At 55.6% G+C, this 20,000-nt stretch overlaps 1 pseudogene; it reads left to right on the forward strand.

Annotated features, from left to right (window-relative positions):
• Positions 1-18,298: 18,298 nt before the first annotated feature.
• Positions 18,299-18,390, forward strand: LOC138380138 (small nucleolar RNA U13; annotated as a pseudogene).
• The last annotated feature ends 1,610 nt before the right edge of the window (positions 18,391-20,000 follow it).

Raw genomic sequence — 20,000 nt, forward strand, 5'->3', positions numbered from 1 at the left:
CTTGCCCGCCTCGACCCCCCCAACCCCAAGCACGCTGCTCGAGGGTGTACCCAACGCAGCAGACGCTGCAGCGGCGACCAGAGGGGGACGCCGGGAACGAGGACGACAACCACCGCTCGGTTTCGGGCACCTTGGAGAACAACCCGGTGCGCTCCGGGGGCACCACAAAAGGGCCACACAGACCCAGCAGCCGCGCGCCAAACGGGGCGCGCGACCGGGCGGGCGGCACGGCCCCGCACCCGTCCGTCGCGGGCAGGGGGGACCCCGGCCAGGCAACAGCCACACAGGGCGAGCGAGGGCTGCCCGCTGCGTCAAGAGGACTCACGACCCCCCGCCAACGCCACGAGGCCGAGGGCGGGGCGACCGCGGTCGGGCCGGATAGTCTCGCACCCGCGCCTCCCACGCACCGCCCACAGGCGGGGAAGGAGAGGTGAGGTGCCCGCGGGCAGAACGAGAAGAGCGGCCACCATTCACCATGAATGGACCGTCCCTCGCCTGGCACGCGGCTCAAGGCCCGGGAGAGCGCGACGTCACCACATCGATCAGGCCCCGAGGACGGGGAGGGTTGGGGGAGGTCAGTCAGGCCGGCGAGGACAGCGATCGGAGGAGCCCGCTTCAGCCTCGCCAGCCCCGCCTCCCAAGCACAACCCAAAGACGAGGACCGCCTGACACGCAACGGCACAGAGCCAGCGGGGTAAGGGGGAAGGTTGCCGCAAACCTCCCCCCCTCCCCCGGGTGCCGTCTCTCGAGGGGACAAGAGACCAACGCGAGAGGCGGGCACCACCGTCGGGACACTCCGACGCCCTAGAGCCGGCGCGCGGGCCCAGGCGGTCAGCTCAAAGGGAACAGGGCAGGGCGCTGGATCCCCAGGAACCCAGAACCCTGTCCGCGTGCGGAGGCCCAACCCCTCCACCGACAGTCGCCGAAGGACAGCGTGTCAGTACTAACCTGCAGGCGGAAGATGACGATATGAGGTGATCAAAAACACCGCGCAGGAAGACGGGGACCGAGCCACTTGAACACGCCTGCCCCCACGACACTCGACACGGCCACCTGTCCCCAGCAGGTCCCCAGCGCCAGCAGACAAGGGGCACTCAGGGACATCTGGTCGGCCCCCGTGGCGTAGAGGGCCAGGGAGGCCCTCACCGTCCACGCGCGCCACCCAGGGCCCAGCACGGGGACTTGTGGAGGAGAAAACATCGGGACGGGACCGCCACGGCCCACGAGCGGCCGCGGGCCGACAGGGGTCGCCCTCGCCGGCCACCCAGGGCCACCCAGGGCCCGGTCCCCGGCCCCAGCACGGGGACTTGTGGAGGAGAAAACATCGGGACGGGACCGCCGCGGCCCACGAGCGCCCGCGGGCCGACAGGGGTCGCCCTCGCCGGCCACCCGCGCCACCCAGGGCCACCCAGGGCCCGGTCCCCGGCCCCAGCACGGGGACTTGTGGAGGAGAAAACATCGGGACGGGACCGCCGCGGCCCACGAGCGCCCGCGGGCCGACAGGGGTCGCCCTCGCCGGCCACCCGCGCCACCCAGGGCCCGGTCCGCGCCCCCAGAGTAGGACTCGGAGGAAGCCACGGACGACTGGGTGCCACTCACAGGGCTGTCCCTGCCTCCCGAGCGGGAACCAGGGAAAATGGGTAGGAAAGGCGAGGCCGAGGGAGAGGGACACGCATGCACGGGACGGCGGCCGGTCGCCGGACACCCTCCTCTCCCGTCCGCGTGTGCCGTCTCCTTCCTGTCCCCGCGGGGTGGGTCGGGTCTCCAAAGCGGCCACAGCGTGCTGGTCGACCTGCCCGGGCAGCCCCGCAAGCCGCCTGGCTGGCTGAGCCTGGAAGCGCGGCGACAACGTCCTCCCGCCACACAGCCCTGCAGGCCCAAGCTCTGCCTCCCAGATGTCCCAGCCGGCGTCCCGGCACGAACCAGATGGCCCCGCGAAGGCTGCTTGCTTCCCGGAACTCAGCCTCGCTCGCATCGGGGACTGTCCCCTGCTTTGCCTGCTGCACCGAAGATGCAGAGGACAAGAGACTTGTAGAAAAGCGGCCGCCAGGTGGAGCCCGACCACAACCGGCGCCAGCCACCAGAGGTCTGCTGCAAAACACGGGGCAACCCTCTGGAGCCCATCATTTCAGAGTCCAGAAGGTCCCCCGGGGGCATCAAACACAGTCCCCCTACTCCCCACGGAAGCCATCGAAAAATGACGGGTCAGTCTAGGGCCACGCCACCCTGAACGCGCCCAATCTCGTCTGATCTTGGAAGCTAAGCAGGCCCCGGCCTGGCTAGCACTGGGATCAAAGAAAGGATGGGTCGGCCCGACCACCGACATCGTCCACCAAACCCGTCTCCGCACAGACCACAACATAGCCGAGAGACAGACAGGCAGAAACAGAAAGAGAGAAAGGGAGAGAAAGGAAAAGAACAGAAAGAAAAGAGACGGAGAAACAGAGAGAGAAAGTCAGAAAGAAGAAAACAGTAAATAAGAAAAGACAGGAAGAGGGCACGGGGAAGAAAGAAAAAGGAAGGGAGGAAGGAGATAGGAAACACAGAAAGACAGAAGGAAAGAAGAAATAAGGAAAGAAAAGACAGGCAGAAAGAAAGAGAATGAGAAAAAGGAAGGAAGGATGGAAGCAGAAAGAAAGAAGAAAGAAAGAAAGACAGACAGAGACAGAAGGAGGGAAAGAAAGAAAAGAAAAAGAAAGGAAATTAAGAGAGAAAAAGAAAGAGCACGGAAAGATGGAAAGAGAAAAAGATAGAGAGAAGGAAGGAGAGAGACAGTATAGAAAGAGACAGAAAGGAAGAAGGAAGGAGAGAGAAAGGAGAGAATGAGAAAGAAAGAAGGTAGGAAAGTAGAAAGGGGGAAGAAAGATGGAAAAAACAGAGATAGAAACACAGGATAACAGGAGAAAGGAAGAGAGGAAAGAAATACGGAAGGAAGGAAGGCAGGCAGGCAGGAAGGAAGACAGGAAGACTGAAAGAAGGAAACAACAAAGAAGTAAAGAAAAGGCAGAAGGAGGAAGAGAAAGAAAGAAAGAGGGGGGGGGAGAGATGATAGGATGAGAAAACCTTTCTGTCGTGGAATCATAAAACCCCTTCCTATCTTAGGATCATGAAACCCAGGGTGGAACTATGATACACTTCACATTCTCAGAGCACGCCGGCTGGTGAAACAAAGAAAGAAGTCAGGGACAGAGAGAACACATTCACGGGGCCTGGCCGGGGGCCAGGGTGGGGCGGCCCGAGGCTGTCGCCAGAGCCATCTCTGTGGCAGGACGTCGCAACACGCCTACCGGATTTTCCCATAACGCTCGCCCGCCGCCAGGTGACCCCCGTCATCCACCGATCCAAGTGTCAGCCTGGAAAGGACGGGCTCCCTCGTGGGGGAGGGAGCGTGGGGGCGGGAGTGGGTACACACTGGGTCGCAGGCCTCCTCCCGGCCCCTCTCGGACCACGTCTCTCAGCCCTCGGGCACACTCCCCACCACTAGTCGACCAGAGAGCCCCCGGGGGCGGGGGGCCGGAGGGGGGCGTCCACGGCAGGGAGAGAGGACAGGGACCCATCGGCCCGTGCTAGATGCCACGGGTGGAGGCAGGACCTGCTGAAGACACACGAACAGTACGGAGAGGTTCAGAGCGGGGCCTAGGCGCAGCCACTCACGATGATCTCACAGTTGGACTATCTGTCACGGTGGACCGAAGCGCATGAAGTGGGCGCTCCCGGAAACGGCGTGTGTGTGTGTGTGTGTGTGTGTGTGCGCGCGCGCGCGTGTGCCTGTGTGTGGGAGGGAGAGAGAGAGAGAGAGAGAGAGAGAGAGATGGGAGAAGACGGTCGGTACATTCACTCACTCCTGTACCCGGGCCAGTCGTTTCTCCCGAAGGACAGAAATCCATAAAACACCCACGTCTAAAGAGTGTTTACACAGAGCTAACCCTAGGTCGAATCAGTCTGGAGTCGAGTGCGGGGAATCCTATGGTCCCAAACTGGGACTCCAGTCCCGGCCCCATAGCAAAAGGGGGTCATTTCTCAGAAAACGCACGCACACAGAATCGGGTAACGTTTATACAATTTTATACCGTGGTAGTGACTTCCTTCCCCGCCCCCGTGTTCTTAGGATCGGTCTCACTACATAGTACTTTTTTTTTTTTTTCTGAGCTTTATTTTATTTTATTTTATTTTACTGTCATTTCGTTAGAGATGATGGGGAGGGGTGGCGGGGAAGCAGGGCATAGTTCACTCACTGGAAGCCTCAAACTCCTGGGCTCCAGCGATCCTCCTTCCTCAGCCTCCCAAATCGCTGGGGCTACAGGCATGTGCCACCATGCCCGGCTAATTTTTTTCTATTTTTGGTAGAGACGGGGGTCTTGCTTTTGCCGAGGCAGGTCTCGAACTCCTGACCTCAAGCGGTCGGTCCTCCTCCCCGCCTTGGCCTAGGATTACAGGCGTGAGTCACCAAGCCTGGCCTGGATCGGTTTTTAATAGGTAAGGTCTACGAGACATCCCAGTCCAAACATCGATTCGGTGGGTCTCTACAGGACTCCGGGCGGAGATCCGATCTGGGGTTTACAACGTGGAGAATTAAGGCCTGGCTAGCAAAGAGCCCAGTGACTGAAGAGGGACGATGCTCGTCAGTCGTACAGAGCCTGAAAAGATGCAACACGGGGAAACGTTTCCAGGTTCCTCTCAGAAGAGGATGTCAGATGAGATGCCGAAACGAAAAGAATGGGTTCAAGCCAAAAGGAAAAATAGATAAATAAGTCAATAAATAAAACTACGGGAGACAGCCAGGAGACACTGTTTCCTCAGAAATGGCTAGGAAGCCTCCCAGGATAACCTGGATAGCAGCATATGTTCCTCCTCCTCCTCCGGCTCCCTCTCTTGTGTTCGTGTTTGTTTTCTGTAAACGCCAAGATGGGGCAGGGGTGGGGGACACCACGCCGGGTGGGCGAGCAGATCACCCTTCCCACCACAGGAGGGAGCACACACACACACACACACACACCCACCCACCCACCCCAGGTCATCACTCTGTAGTTCCGCGTGAGTGAGGTGAGGCCCGGAACGGTGCTAGTAGCTTTCCAAGTGGTCAAAAAGAATGCACAATAACTGGACCGAGGCCTGTCTGGACGCTGTAAAGGCCCACTTGAAAACTTATGCTTGCTCGCTAGGTGACCGATGTCCGCTTGACCTATGTCTGTAATTGGAAATACGTACCTTGCGGAGATAAAACAAAGCAATTAACTTGTAACTAAGTGTTTAAACTTTCCAGCTGCCTGTCGTAAAATTGATTGTGCTTGCTTAACGCCTGAAAGAATGTTCCTTAATTGGAGCTATCTGTTTCTGTAAACCTGCTCGCTTAAAGACTGTAACCGAAACGAAACGGGGGCCCGAGGCTGGTCCCGGACCACACAGCTGCGGAGTAGGTGGTATAGTGTTGTTTCAACCGCCGTGCCTAAAGTCACGGAGCTCTAGCTTAGGATAGTCTGAAACCTTCCTGCTTTTTTCGGCTCGGGGCCATTCTCTGTACCTGTACCCTAACAGGGCAGGGGGTGGTCGCTGGCCAGCTAATGTGGACTCATGACTTGGCTCAATTCGGTCTCTAGGTTGTCCTGTCTCGCACTCCGTACTATAACAGATGCCACACCGGTTCAACCCAGCTCTGAAGGAAAGAAATGCCGAGCGTTCCACTAGCCGGAGGAAGGCAAAACGCACCTCTGCCTTCCTCTGAGGGCACGTCTGAGTGAACGGGTCGTTCTCCCTGCCCGTCACCCCAAGCCCCTCATCCCGGACCCCACCACACCCGGCCTTGACCTCCTCGGCCCTGCCCACCAGGCCCCATCATGGCCTCTGGAGCCTGGGCTCTCTCTCTCTCCAGGCACTGGCACTGCCCCCCGCCCCCACCCCGGGACCTGAGATCCAGAGCCTCTGTCTCCCAGGCCTCCCAGCTGTCTTGACTTGCGGACTCAGTGCCTGCTCTGCCAGAGAGACCTCTTGCTGCGGGGTGGCTCTCAGTGGCTGCATCTCAGCGGTCTAACGTGTCCCCCACCATCCACGTGGCCGCCGGCGTCAGGCTTCGGTGCCGTAGTGCCACCCTGCCTCCCTTCCGGGGGAATCCCACGCTGCCTCAGGCCCATTATGACCTGGAAGAGGCTGCACCTGTGGGATCTGCCCATTTCCACTACCCCCCCACACACACGTCACCCCCCGGTCCCCCCATAGGGGTTAGGAAGAAGGCAACACTTTCTGGTACAAGGGTTGAACTGAAGGGGCGAGTGAGTGGCCACCTGGCAGGGGCATCGCAACAGATGGCTGAAGAAGTCAGCCGCCGAGTGCAGAAATGTCACGGAACTTGGGGTGCCACTGCCTTGCTGAGATAGGGCCAGGGCAGGCTTTAAAAGGCTAAAATTCTGCCTGCCTTTGGTACGTTAATACAGAACCCATGGTCCTTTCTAATTTTTGATTCCCGGAGAGGCAGGAAGTATTCCAAATGGCCACGCCATGGCTTTTCTAAATTGCCCACAAGGCCTTCTCCGACCCAGCGGGTCAGGGGTTTGCTTTGGTGTTACATCGTGGTAAAAGAGACATCCCACAGCAGTGACCATGTCCATCGACTCCGTCGGCGCTCTCAGGCTCGTAGTCCCACTTTTCAGACAAGCCTGGATGGCCACTCCGTGTCACTCTTTGCCAAATGCCAGCCACTCTCCTCCCCGCCCCGCATCCCCCATTTGGCCACCACAACTCTTCATCCCCAGGCGCCCTCCGGTAAAGTGTGCTCCTGTCTGTACACCTACTCCGTTGGGGGCGGGGGGGGGCGGGAGGTGGCACAAGAGGTGGCTGGTGGCCGGAGCAGGCCCGCCACCTTGAGTGTGTGGAACAGCGCTGAGGATTTCCTAAGGGAAGAAAGAGGGTGGGGAGAGCGAGAGAGCATCTCCTCCTCGTGAACCTCACAGATGATTGAGGACAAACAGGCCTGCACGGGGAGGGGGGGGGCAGGGAGGGTGCCGAGTCTGCACCAGAGAAAATGGCTTTGTGGGGGGGTGGGAGGGGAAGAGGGCAGAAAGATTTTCTGTCTTTTTAAAACTTCCCCCAGGCTTTTGGGAACTTGCAGCCCGGCCTGCATCCCTGAGGCACGTTAACTCTTTGGTTATAACTCCAGGTGGCCCCCAGGGTGGGCGGCCCACAGAGTTCAAGGGATTTCTTCTCAGCAGAGACGGGACCTTTAGAACAGCTAACTGCAGTAATTGCCTGAAGCTGAGAACCAACCCTCCCTCCTTTAAAACCTCTGTATTTCTGCCTAGGCCTATGTTCACGAAATTTGGGGGTTTGAGACTGAGAAGCTCTACCCTATTTATTTCCTCCTTTGTCAGCAAAGTAGACTCTCTGTTTTCTTACTCCTCATACCGCTTGTCCTCGTTATTCGGCCTCGTGGACAAGCAGCTGAGCTTTCGGTCACAAGTCCACACCCCAGGGTGGAGGGGTCCAATCCACCCCTGTCCAGACCTGGGCCCTTCCTGCCTCCCTCTCGAGACGATCTGTTTGGCAGCCCAGCCGCCTTGGACTGGGCCACAAGGAGGACACAAAGTAAAGACCCAGCCCCCCCGCCCCCCCCCCCACACACACACGGCAGTGGCGGTGGGTGGCAGTTCTCCAAGGGTTTGGGGCTTTTCCTGAGGCAGGAGACGGAGGGGACTGATTTCTTTAGAGCTCCGTCCCCTCCCCCATGCGCTGTGCCGCCTGGAAGCGGCAGCTCGCGGGGCGGGGTCGGGGCTGAAAGCGGCTCCGCCCGAGAGAAGCCCGAGGCGGCTACGTGCAAGCGCGCATGCGCAGTCAGCTCGCGGGGCGGGGTCGCGGCTGAAAGCGGCTCCGCCCGAGAGAAGCCCGAGGCGGCTACGTGCGAGCGCGCATGCGCAGTCAGCGCAGTGAGTGGAGGAGGGGTGGAAAACGGCGGAAGGGCTCCGCCGGGGGCCCGGCCATCTGTGCGGCCAGGCTAGGGGTTTCCCTCTTGGGCCGGGAGCTCGTACCCCGCCCCCAGCCCGCAGGCAATCCCGAGGGGCAGAAGCACGACTTGCTGGGCACCTCCTCGGGCGAAGCGGTCGCGGTGGCTGGGTTACGTGGGGCCCAGACGAGTCTCTGGTTCTGGGAGCGGCACCTCCCCCACGCGCCTCTCCTCTTGGGCCTTCACCCCTCCCCCCCCCCCCCCCGCTCCGGCCCCAGGGGATGGGAGGAGTGGGGGGCAGGGAGACGACCTCAGGGAGGAGCCAGACCAACTGAATGAAAGCTTTTCATGAACTCGTGTGTCTTTGCCAGGGAAATACCATTTCTGGAGTCTATGAACTAAAATAAAATCTTAAGCCGCCCCCCGCCCGCCACCGCCAGCTGACCCGTCCCGTGGTTGGCCCAGGGAACCCTAGAAAAACCCTTAAACCTGAGCTGCTGCCCCGCAAGGACAGGGGAAGTCAGACACCCCTCCCTGATGGAGTCAGATTTTATAACAATGAGATACTGAATGTCCGACGGGCCTAAGGCCAGGCAAGACAAAGCTTAACGCATATCTAGCAGGCCAACCGTTTACTGAACTACAGGGCACTTGAGTTTTGGGTAAACTGTCCAGTGGCTTGTCTGTGATTAGCAGACCTCCTTACCTTAACTGAAAACATGATGCAAAGCCTTTAGGCAGAGGTTCATTTATGTCATCAATTGCAAATCAAAGAATCTTTAAACCCAGCTGTAAACCTGTAAACACCGCACCCTCCCTCCCCCGCCCCCCCCCCCAACTGCCAGATGTCCTGCCTTTTCAGCCCAGACCAATGTACCCCTTCCATGTTTTGATTTGTGATTTTACATGTAATTCCTGTCTCCCTAAAATGTATGAAGCCAAACTGTAACCCACCCCACCACAATGGGTCCGCTTGCTCAAGGCTTCTTGGGCGTAGCTCTCTGGGCCATGATCACGGCCGTTGGGCTCAGAATAAAACTCTTTAAATTATTTTGCAGTGATTTGGGGTTCTTTTCCATGGACGAGTCAATCGTGTTCACATTATTTTAGCCTTGGGAGCTTTTTCTTTTCTATTATGTCTGATCCTGATCGCTAGCCAGGTATTCATTCATATTTTTGGTTGGTGGTGGTGCTCAAGCTCGTCTTTGTACATCCCAGATTGGCGTAAGCCACCGTGAATATGTTTTACACCTTCCAAGAGCTAGCGCTTATTGCCGTATCATAACCAGGGCTCGCAGCAATTTTTCTTTTTTTTTTTTTAAAGCTGCTTCCACTTTCCACCTAGGTATACATACGAGTATCCCCTTTAAATGAATGCTTGCATCGAGGAACCAGGAAGTGGTTTTTGTTGTTGTTGCTGTTGTTGTTTTCCCCCAGTCATTTATCTGCTCCTCAACCCTCATTATTTATCACACACACACACACACACACACACACCCACCCCATCTCTGTAGAAAAGCTCACGGAGATTGTTCATCCACCGCGTGCTTTCTGTTGACAGTATCTGAGACGATAAGGAGCACCATGCATTCTGTTCTAAGAGAAAAATTGCATATATCAGTATGATTATATTTTACTTCTTGTGTGAATTTAGTGGATCTCATAAAAGCTGATCTTGATTTTCACAGCAGAGAAAAGTGGGCTTCTGTTTTGGTTTTGTTTTTGTTTTTCTGGAGGGGTGGTGTCTTCACATAAGTGATCATCTTTACAAGTATGCTATATGCGAGAAATTTCAGAAAGCTGCAAAGAGTGACTTGTTGACAATGCTTGCATTGAATGATGTATCTGAATCTGTGAATCGAAGGGGTCAGCATCTGACCAGAAAGCACTGTTAGAAGAAGAGGGGTTTCGGGTCTTTTCCTAAATTGTATCTGCCTAAGGCGGAAAATATTTCTGTTTCCCTATGACATGGTATTTTCCTCACAAGCAGTGTTAATGGCTCCATATGTCTCTAGACTGGCTGCAGAGCAGAGACTCCATGGTCTCCACTACTTGACTCTGTCTGTCCAAGAATGGCCTCCACAGCTCTCCTCTGTGAGATATCCACTCTCAGAGGTGGCACGGTATGGTGGGTAGGGGGATATGCTGGATTTTGAAAACTCAGAGTTTGAACTCCAGTGCTTTATTTCTTAGCAACATGAACTTTGTCAGATCACATCACCCTGCTGAAGCCCAGTCACCTAAAGGGTAGAAAATGCAATGGATAGATTGACGCTTCTCTTCTCTTCTCCTCTCTTCTTTCTCTCTTTCTTTCTTTCCTTGTGTCTTCCTGTCTCTGCCTCTCTCTCTCTCTCTCTCTCTCTCTCTCTTTCTTTTTGTCTTTTTCTTTTTTTTCTTTTGACGGGCCCTCACTCTGTTTCCCAGACTAAAGTGCAGTAGCATCATCATAGATCACTGCAACTTCAAACTCTTGGCCTCAAGCGATCCTTTCCCCCTAGGCTTCCCAAAGTGCTAGGATGCAGTTTTATTTTTATCTGTGACACCATGGGAGGAAATATCTTTTAGGGTCATAGGGTCAGAAATTTAGATCTCTTCTTTGAACTCATGGTAGCGGCTAACTGGGATTTTCAGTGTGTAAACGTAAGCCACTTGTAATTTCACCAGTACTCCCGTTACTTGTCATCTATTCAGGAGGTGAACTCTTCTTCCCCTACCATCTACTGTTCAAACGCGTTGGCCACAAGGATAATTTGAATATCAGATTCAGAGCACAAATAATTAAGGTCCTGTAGCGTTAATAAGTAAAAGGGGCCACACACAAACCTGTGGAAGTCTGTGTCCCTTCCAGTTTGTTTGTTTGTTTGTTTGTTTGTTTTTGGGTCCCCCCCCCCCCCGAGACTGAGTCTCACTCTGTTGCCCGGGCTAGAGTGAGTGCCGTGGCGTCAGCCTAGCTCACAGCAACCTCAAACTCCTGGGCTCAGTCGATCCTCCTGCCTCAGGCTCCCCAGGAGCTGGGACCACAGGCATGTGCCTCCATGCCCGGCTAATTTTTTTCTATATATTTTTAGTTGTCTGGACAATTTCTTTCTATATTTTTAGTAGAGACGGGGGCGGGGGGTCTCACTCTCGCTCGGGCTGGTCTCGAACTCCTGACTTTGAGCGATCCTCCCGCCTCGGCCTCCCAGAGTGCTAAGTTTACAGGCCTGAGCCAACGCGTCCGGCCTGTGTCCATTCTTTAATGTTGTGTGTTGCTCAGTTATGAAAAGGCAAGGGAACATAAAATCCGAGTTTTAGGGATGACTTATAGGCTCAGTATTCTTTTTTTTTTTTTTGCCTCCTCTAAGCCTATGTGAATATCAAGGAGGGTAAAAAATTCAGTGTTCTCAGTTCAGTGCCCAACCAACCTCTGTTTCCAGAGTAAAAATTGAGCATCCTATTACACCTTTATTTCCCTTTGGTATGCTAAGGCCCAACTCGGCAGAGAGGTCACTGTTTATTCTCTTTGCTAAGATCACATGTGCCATAGTCTGTCTGCTTTGTCTCCTTTAGGGGTAATCATCCAATCTTACCCGGGCCCCTCACATCCTCGTGACAATAGGCCTCCTTGGTTTACTGAAATAGAAAAGACCGGCTCATCAGCAATGTTTGATCGGTTGCTTCAGAAACAAATGTTGTTCTGCTTTCTTTACTATGTTTTTTTTTTTTTTTTTTTTCCTTCTTTCTTCCGTCAGACCCAATCCGATATAGGTGGGAGAGAAGGTAACCGGAGCCTCTCGAAAAACCGAAGTGAACCAAAGCGAGCTCACAGATTCAGATAGAAATCAGGAGGAAGAAAAATTGAGAGATAACATGGATTTTCTGTCTAGCGGGTGTTCTCACACTTCAATTTTACCAGAAGCGTTAGGTAGGATGACGATGACGATAATTGTGACAAACACTATTCTCATTGGACAGATAAGGAGGCAGGCTCAGAGTGACGAGTAACCTGGGCCTAAATAGATCGCTAAGAAGCATCATAGTGTGTTCCTTGGTTACGCTGTTTTGTGAAGCTCAAAAAGTTTGGGGTGCGCGTGCGCGTGCGTCCATGTGCGTACGCAATCATAGGTGTTCTAGTAAAACGGATATGAGGTAGGATTTCCCATACCTTCAATGATTTCATGTCCTGCAGGAACATAATGTTCCGGGATCAGGTTTTTATTCTGCCTTCTGTGCCACATGCTCAACATGCCTGTGACTTTACAGCCGAGACTTGCTCAGGGGGAGCCCATTCTCATCTTCTGGGAGGTTCTGCTAATCTTTAAAAGACAAGGACATAGGAAGATGATCCTATAACAACGACTGTGACCACGATTAAAGGCTTACTGTTTACCACGCGTGCTTCTGTGGGCTTTGCCTGCATTTGCTTTTTCACTCTGCACAATATCCCTGTGGGGTAGGCACCATGATTTCTGCATTTGCAGATGAAGAGGCTGAGGCTCAAGAGGATGTATGACTCGCCAAGTTACCAAACACGGAGTGTCGTCCAGGTAGCCAGTCCAGGCCCCCCGGCTCTGCAGCCACTCTGCAATGCTGATTCTGAGCCTGACCGTTTCATCACTGGTGGCTCCCTGAGAACCTTGACTCGGCCCCCTTCCTCAGTTCACTTGGGAAACATATTCATGTGTGTGTATTTCTCTCCTTCCCTCTCCCACCCCCCCCCCCGTTTTAGTTTTTATTATTTTGAAAAGTGCATAGAACGATAAAAACTTTAAAAGTAGGAAAAAGCTTACGGAACACATAAGGACACAGAGAAAGAAAATATCTGTGTACAACAGTGCAACGCATTTGTGTTTTAAGTCGTGGTGTTGCAAAAGAGTCCAAAAGTTTAAAAGAAAGAAAAACAAACAAACAAACAAACAAACAGACAAACAAACAAACAAAAAAAAAGCCAAACCACCATGGAAAAGTTTATGAAGTGAAAACACTTACAGTAAGCTAAGGTTAATGTATTATTGAAGAAAGAAATTTCTAAAGGTAAATGTCGTGTGGCCTAAGTGTCCAGGGTTTATGAAAACCTACAGTAAGTAATGTCCTAGGCCTTCACATTCACTCACCACTCACCGCCAACTCACAGACTCACCCAGAGCAACCTCCCGCCCGCCCTGCAAGCTCCATTCACCGTAAGTGCCCTGGCCAGGTGTCCCACTGCACAGAAACCTATTAGACTGCATTTCTTCCCATTACTATCAGTAGTTGTACATTTCTTAGGACTGTAGGCCTACGATACACCTCCAGGCATAGTTAGGGGTTGGGAAGAGGAGGGAAGAGGCCATTCTTCATTTATTAATTGGGTAGCATGGGGGCAGGGGAGGCAGTTTCCTCCTTCTCCCCCTCTTGTTTTTCTTTATTCCTCTCCCAGTTCCCCCTTCCATCGTCTCGATGGATTTGGATGAGACGTAGACATTTTCTACGTCAGGCCTTAATCATACCGAGGGAGCAGGAGAAAAGTAAGCCGCCTACCATGACACGATGGAATGGAAGTTTGTCAGCCATTGACTGCTGTGGCATTCCGACATTTAGTGTCTTCAGGACATTCTATATTTCTGCTATCCCACTAGAATATATCTCCTCGATCACTACTGTGTGGCCACATCCCAGCTGTTTCGTGAGCCACCCTCAATGTTCGTGACGATGTAGTGTGGGGACTCCCTCCGTCTGGTGCCTTAAACTCGCACATTTGGGGTTTTGTATCAGGATAGCAAAGCGATCACCTTTAAATAACCTGGCTGGCCATGGTGGCTCATGCCCGTGATCCCCGCAACTTGGGAGGCAGAGACGGGAGCGTGACTTGAGCCCAGCAGCTGGAGACCAGCCTGGGTAACACGATGAGACCTCATCTCTACCAACAAAAAAAAAAAGAAAAATTATGGCGGGTGTGGCAGCATTTGCCTATAGTCCCAGCTACTCAGAAGGCTGAGGCAGAGAGGATCACTTAAGCCCTGGATTTGGAGCTTGCTGTGAGCTACAATCAGGCCAAGGCGGCCTGGGAGAGGACAGAGTGAAAGAAATCCTGTCTCAAAAAAAAAAAGAAAAGAAAAGAAAAGAAAAGAAAGAAAACAAGACCGATAACACAACACAACTTAGAAGACTTGGTGTTACCGAAAGCTCGGCCACTTGCCCACGAGGCCGAATAACGAGGACAAGCTGTTTGAGGAGGAAGGAAAGAGAGAGTCTATTTTGCCGGTAAAGGAGAAAATAGGGTAGACCTTCCCATCTCAAGCCTCCGAATTTCCCCGAACATAGGGCTAGGCAGAAATACAGAGCTTTTAATGAGGGGGGGAGGGGTTCTCAGCTTTAGCGTTGATTGTGGTTAATTATTTCAATCGTCCAGGCTCTGCCAAAAACAAAGCCTGTGAACTCTGCCGGCCGCCCACCTGGGGGGGGGGCGGGGCAGGGGACCACTTGGGAGTTTTAAGAAAAGATTTAACCTGCCTTGGGGACATAGGCCAGACTACAAGCTCCCAAAAGTGGTGGTGGCGGTGGTGGTGGTGGTGGGGAGCGTAAAACGACAGAACGTCTTTCTGTCCTTTATTGGTTTCTCCTTTTTCCCCCCTAGGTGCCAAAAGACCTGAGACTGATGCCGAAAAGAAATAGGTACAGGCGCCCACGTGCACACACAAAGATATACGATCGAATACATCGTGTTGACAGTCGGGGAAACTGGAAGATGATGGGGAAGTATCACGAGCAACTTTGTATTTCTTCCAGGACAGGAAAATGGACACGAAGAGAAAAATTCATCGTTCTCGGCGTAGGATAAAAAGCCACATCTTGTTACTTAATATAATTCATTCTGTGATTTAAGTTTTTATACGATATGATATTCGATAAGCCTAAAACACAAGATAAAAGAGAAACAAACAAAAGGGAAAAAATAAAAATAAAAAAGACGACGGGCAGAGGCCTACGGTCCCGGGAGGAGGCAGAGAGCGGGAGGAGGGGCGCCTCCCGCAGACAACAGGGCGGGTGGGCGGAGACCCGCTAGAGGCTAGGGCTGCCCCGGGCGGGCCCAGAGCTGCGGGCCCGGGAAGAAGAGGGTGGGACCGTCCGGACCGTGCTCTCCTCCCCGCCCTCCACACCTCCCGGGAGTCAGCTCTTAAACTCCCAACGTCACCTGACTTTCCGGATCCCGAGGTCTGATCAAAGTGGCCGCTAGGTGACACCCAGCAACCGCTGCCGGTGTCATCCTGAAAAGAACGGACCCTATGACTGACGGGGGTGGGGCGCACAGTGGGTGGCCCGGCCAGCTCCCCTTCCTCCTCGGAGCGGATCGGATCATCTGGAACTTTATCCAGAGAGGAGAGAGTGCCCCTGGGTGTGTGCTAGAAGCCGGAGGGTTGGGGCAGGGACCTACCCAAGAGAGAAGTAGAGTACAGGGAGTTTCAGAGTTGACCCACTCACCATCTCGCCCTGGTCAATACAAGAGTGGCAATATCTGTCACCGTGGAATGAACACTTGGTACCGAAGACCTTTGTCTATGCTGGCCCCCGTATGCCTAGGGGGGGCATGTGGCCAGAATCTGACATCCTAAACGTCTTCGTAGAAAGAATTTGGGGGTGGGGGTGGGGGAGAGAGACAGAAAAAGAAAAGAGAGGGGGAAAGAAATGGCTGCCACAAAACTATCAGAACAGAGAAGCGACCGATAGGGCCTATCTGGTTAAGTTCTTTCCCTACCCAGAGAACGACTTGACGTAGCTGATGTCACTGCAGTCAGGCCACGTTCCGGTGGACACAGAGAGTCAGGGATAGAATTTCACGCTCGGCACTGTCTCTCGGGACAGCGGGAAGGTGGAGGGTGGCTGAGGGTTCTATGCTCCTTTATCACACACCGTCAGGTAGGTCAGGTAAAATTGAGGACAGATTTCCAGTGTTTCGAGAAAGGAAGAGCACTCGTGCAGGCCATCTATCTGTACGTGGGAGAGTGTCCCCGAAAAGTGGCTTTAAGTGCCGGGATGTGCCTAGGCCAAGAAGGTACACGATCCTGAGTGAGAATGGTCCGTCCCATCGAGTCAGTCGGTAGGAGGCCACCGGGTCGAGACGGAACTGCCCCCCCACCCGCCCCCGCCCCCCAGAGCAGACAGACTCAGAATGGAGTCACTCGGTGCCAGTGCCCTGCCCGGGTGCCCCATCATTCAACCGAACTGGGAAACAGGTGGGCTTTCCGACCCTCGGGAGGGAGCTTCACCGGCGGGCGGACAGATCAGAAGGGGCCCGGCTCCCTTGAGCGGGCAGGCTGGGGACGGTCGGTGGGGTCTCTTGACAGGAGGCACCACGGAACCCTTGAGGCAATGTCGGGGGCACCTATGTTGCGGTCCAAAGCTAGCGTCTGAGAAGTCGTCCCGAAAGCATGATGGCGTCAACAAGTCCCCTCCGTTCAAGAAACGAGATTCATTTCTAGAGGAGGGCCACCCCCGCGGGAGGACCGTAGGCTTCCTGTGGACATTCTCTTCAAAAGGCAATTCACTCAGCGGAGTGAAAATCGGAAAAATCGCTGTCCTCTGACGCAGCTGCAGAGAAAAGATGGCACCAAAATCAATGAAACACACACACACACACACACACACACACACAAACACACCTCCTCCCATCTGAACGAGCACTCCGGACGGTCACATAGGGAGAGCGACGGGCTCTCTTCCCCCCCTGTGGTTTTCTACCTTTCGTTGCGGTTTTTTCCCTCAGTGGATAGAGGAGGAGACACAGGGGGCTCAGCCGGCATGCGAGTGGGTTTATCATCCTCTGTGAGTATCAACACGCGACACCACCTAAGTGAAGGAACACACCGGTGTTTCATGTGATGTGGCTCAATGCCTGGCAGATACGAGCCTTTGCAGGCCTCCTCGTGATCGACAGGACGTCGCCTTGGACACGGACACATCTTGTCCCTCCCTCCCGAGGCGATAGGCGGTTCCGTACCTCCTCGGGGCCAGGGCACAGTCTGCCTAGGCACCTACAACACGTGTGGCAACAGCCTCGATGGCTCTGCCATGAGAACGAACTCCCGTGGCACGGGGGTGGGATGGGGGGGGGTCGGGTGCTGAAGAATTCAGCTGAGTGAAGGAATGCCACGGGATTCAGAGTGCCATCGGTGGGCTGAGAGGCGAGCAGGGCGGGCTTTGAAAGGGTAACATTCTCCCTGCCTTCCGTCTGGCTGTGAATACAGAACGTACACGCCAGGCGGGGTGGCTCACGCCTGTAATCCTAGCACTCTGGGAGGTAGAGGCGGGTGGATCGCTCAAGGTCGGGAGTTCGAGACCAGCCTGAGCAAGAGCGAGACCCCCATCTCTACTAAAAATAGAAAGAAACTATATATCTAAAAATATATACAGAAACAGTATCTAAAAATATATACAGAAAAATATTAGCCGGGCACGGTGGCGCATGCCTGTAGTCCCAGGTACTCGGGAGGCTGGGGCAGTAGGATCGCTTGAGCCCAGGAGTTTGAGGTTGCTGTGAGCTAGGCTGACGCCACGGCACTCTAGTCTGGGCAACAGAGTGAGACTCTGTTTCAAAAAAAAAAAAAAAAGAAAAAAGAAAAAATATATATATATACACACACACACACACACACACACACGTATATCCAATTAGCTGGGCATGCTGGCACATGCCTGTAATCCCAAGTACTCGGGAGGCTGAGGCAGTCTGATCGCTTGAGCCCAGGAGTTTGAGATTGCTGTGAGCTAGGCTGACGCCATGGCACTCTAGCCAGGGCAACAGAACGAGAGACTCTGTCAGAAAGAAAAGAAGAGCGAGAGCGAGAGAGCGAGGGAAAGAAAGAAAGGAAGGGAGAGAAAGGAAAGAGAAGGAAGGGGGGGGGGAGAGAGAGAGAGAGAGAGAGAGAGAGAGAGGGGAGAAAACTATTAAAAAATTCTCGGGACCAGATCCATCGGTCGGTACTCAGAAGCGTGACGATCGGGTGTTCCCGAGCACGTGTGAGATGTGTCTTCTCCCTGACGCCGCGTTTCCTCCACACACACATCACCCATCTGCCGTGGAAAAAAAGCAACAAAAAGAGAGAAAGAGATTAAGAAGGGAAAATGGAAACAGGGCAAAAGAGGAAGAAAGAAAGAAATTTCGAAAAAAAGAGACCAAAGTCACAGCGAGAAGGAAGAATACTGAGCCCAGAGCGACACCTAGTGACCACACCGTCATAAGCACCCTAGGGCCCCAATTCGCCAGAGACATCTGGTGGACCCCAGGGCAACATGTGGTCGACCCGGGGCCATGGCGTCTGCAGCCGATTCCCAGGCGGGCACACGAGCCCGGGGAAACTCATTCTCAGCGCGGGGAGGAGGGGAGGGGAAATAATAGCAAAGTCACACCAGATCCCTTTCTAGTTCATAAACGTGTTGATTGCGTGTTCACGCGCACGTGTGAGAAGGGCCTCCTGGTGTGTCGGCACGTCACCCGCGTGACGTGAAACCATGAATCCGGGGGGGGGGGAGCGGAAAGGCGGGCAGGAAAAGGCAAAGAGAGAATAGATAAAATGAAAGGACCAAAAAGAAAGTCACACAGCAGGGTAGGGGAGTGAGAGCAAGTCGAGAGACTGCAGACAGAAACTCCGAGAGGAGAGGAATGCTCCAGAGCGCCCCCTCGCCCCGCGCGAGAAGAATACCGATCGCAGGGTGACCCCTAGGGGCAGCGAGGCCAGAGAGACCAAATCCGTCCCGAAGCCTCCCTGTCAGGATGACAACCACAGACCAGACATCTGGTCAACCACCCAAGGACCAGACATCTGGTCAACCAGCGAACCCATGCGGAGGCCGCATGCAGCAGCGACATCTGCACGACCACTCAGGGTGCTCCCTGCCGGGAGGGTGTGTCTCTATGTGTGTGTGTCCGGGGGGGGGGGAGATTGCGATGAAAGTCACGCCAGGTCCCGGGATAGTTCGTGAGCGTGATAATTGCGTGTGTGTGGAGAAAAAAGGGGGCGGGGCGATAGGGAGTAAAGAAAGGAGGAGCGGGCGAGCGGAGGGGTGGGGAAGGAGAGGGAGTCGAGAAGCCCGCAACCGCAGCGCCCCCTGGCGGTGATCCCCCCTCCATAGCATCGATGGGGCCAGCCCCGCAGAGACTAAGTGCGACGGGACATCTGGTCAACCCCAAGGACCATGGGATCCCGGCACGAAACCGGCGGAGGACGAGGAGGAGGAGGAGGAGGAGGAGAGGAGGAGGAGGAGGAGGAGGAGGAGGAGGAGGAGGAGGAGGAGGAGGAGGAGGAGGAGGAGGGCTAGGCGGCGGCGGCGGCGTGCTAGGCGGCGGCGGCGGGCTAGGCGGCGGCGGGCTAGGCGGCGGTCTAGGCGGCGGAGGCAGGCTAGGCGGCGGCGGGCTAGGCGGCGTAGGAGGCGAGCTAGGCGTCGGCGGGCTAGGCGTCGGCGGGCTAGGCGGCGGCGGCGGCGGGCTAGGAGGCGGCGGCGGGCTAGGCGGCGGCGGAGGCGGGCTAGGCGTCGGCGGGCTAGGCGTCGGCGGGCTAGGCGGCGGCGGCGGCGGCGGCGGGCTAGGCGGCGGAGGCGGGCTAGGCGGCGGCGGGCTAGGCGGCGTAGGAGGCGAGCTAGGCGTCGGCGGCCTAGGCGGCGGCGGGGGCGGGCTAGGCGGCGGCGGCGGGCTAGGCGGCGGCGGAGGCGGGCTAGGCGTCGGCGGGCTAGGCGTCGGCGGGCTAGGCGTCGGCGGGCTAGGCGGCGTAGGAGGCGAGCTAGGCGTCGGCGGGCTAGGCGTCGGCGGGCTAGGCGGCGGCGGCGGCGGGCTAGGAGGCGGCGGCGGGCTAGGCGGCGGCGGAGGCGGGCTAGGCGTCGGCGGGCTAGGCGTCGGCGGGCTAGGCGGCGGAGGCGGGCTAGGCGGCGGCGGGCTAGGCGGCGTAGGAGGCGAGCTAGGCGTCGGCGGCCTAGGCGGCGGCGGCGGCGGGCTAGGCGGCGGCGGCGGGCTAGGCGGCGGCGGAGGCGGGCTAGGCGTCGGCGGGCTAGGCGTCGGCGGGCTAGGCGGCGGCGGCGGCGGCGGCGGGCTAGGCGGCGGCGGGCTAGGCGGCGGCGGGCT

The sequence above is a fragment of the Eulemur rufifrons genome, unplaced genomic scaffold (assembly GCF_041146395.1).
Source record: "Eulemur rufifrons isolate Redbay unplaced genomic scaffold, OSU_ERuf_1 scaffold_284, whole genome shotgun sequence".
In the NCBI taxonomy this organism is placed as follows: Eukaryota; Metazoa; Chordata; class Mammalia; order Primates; family Lemuridae; genus Eulemur; species Eulemur rufifrons.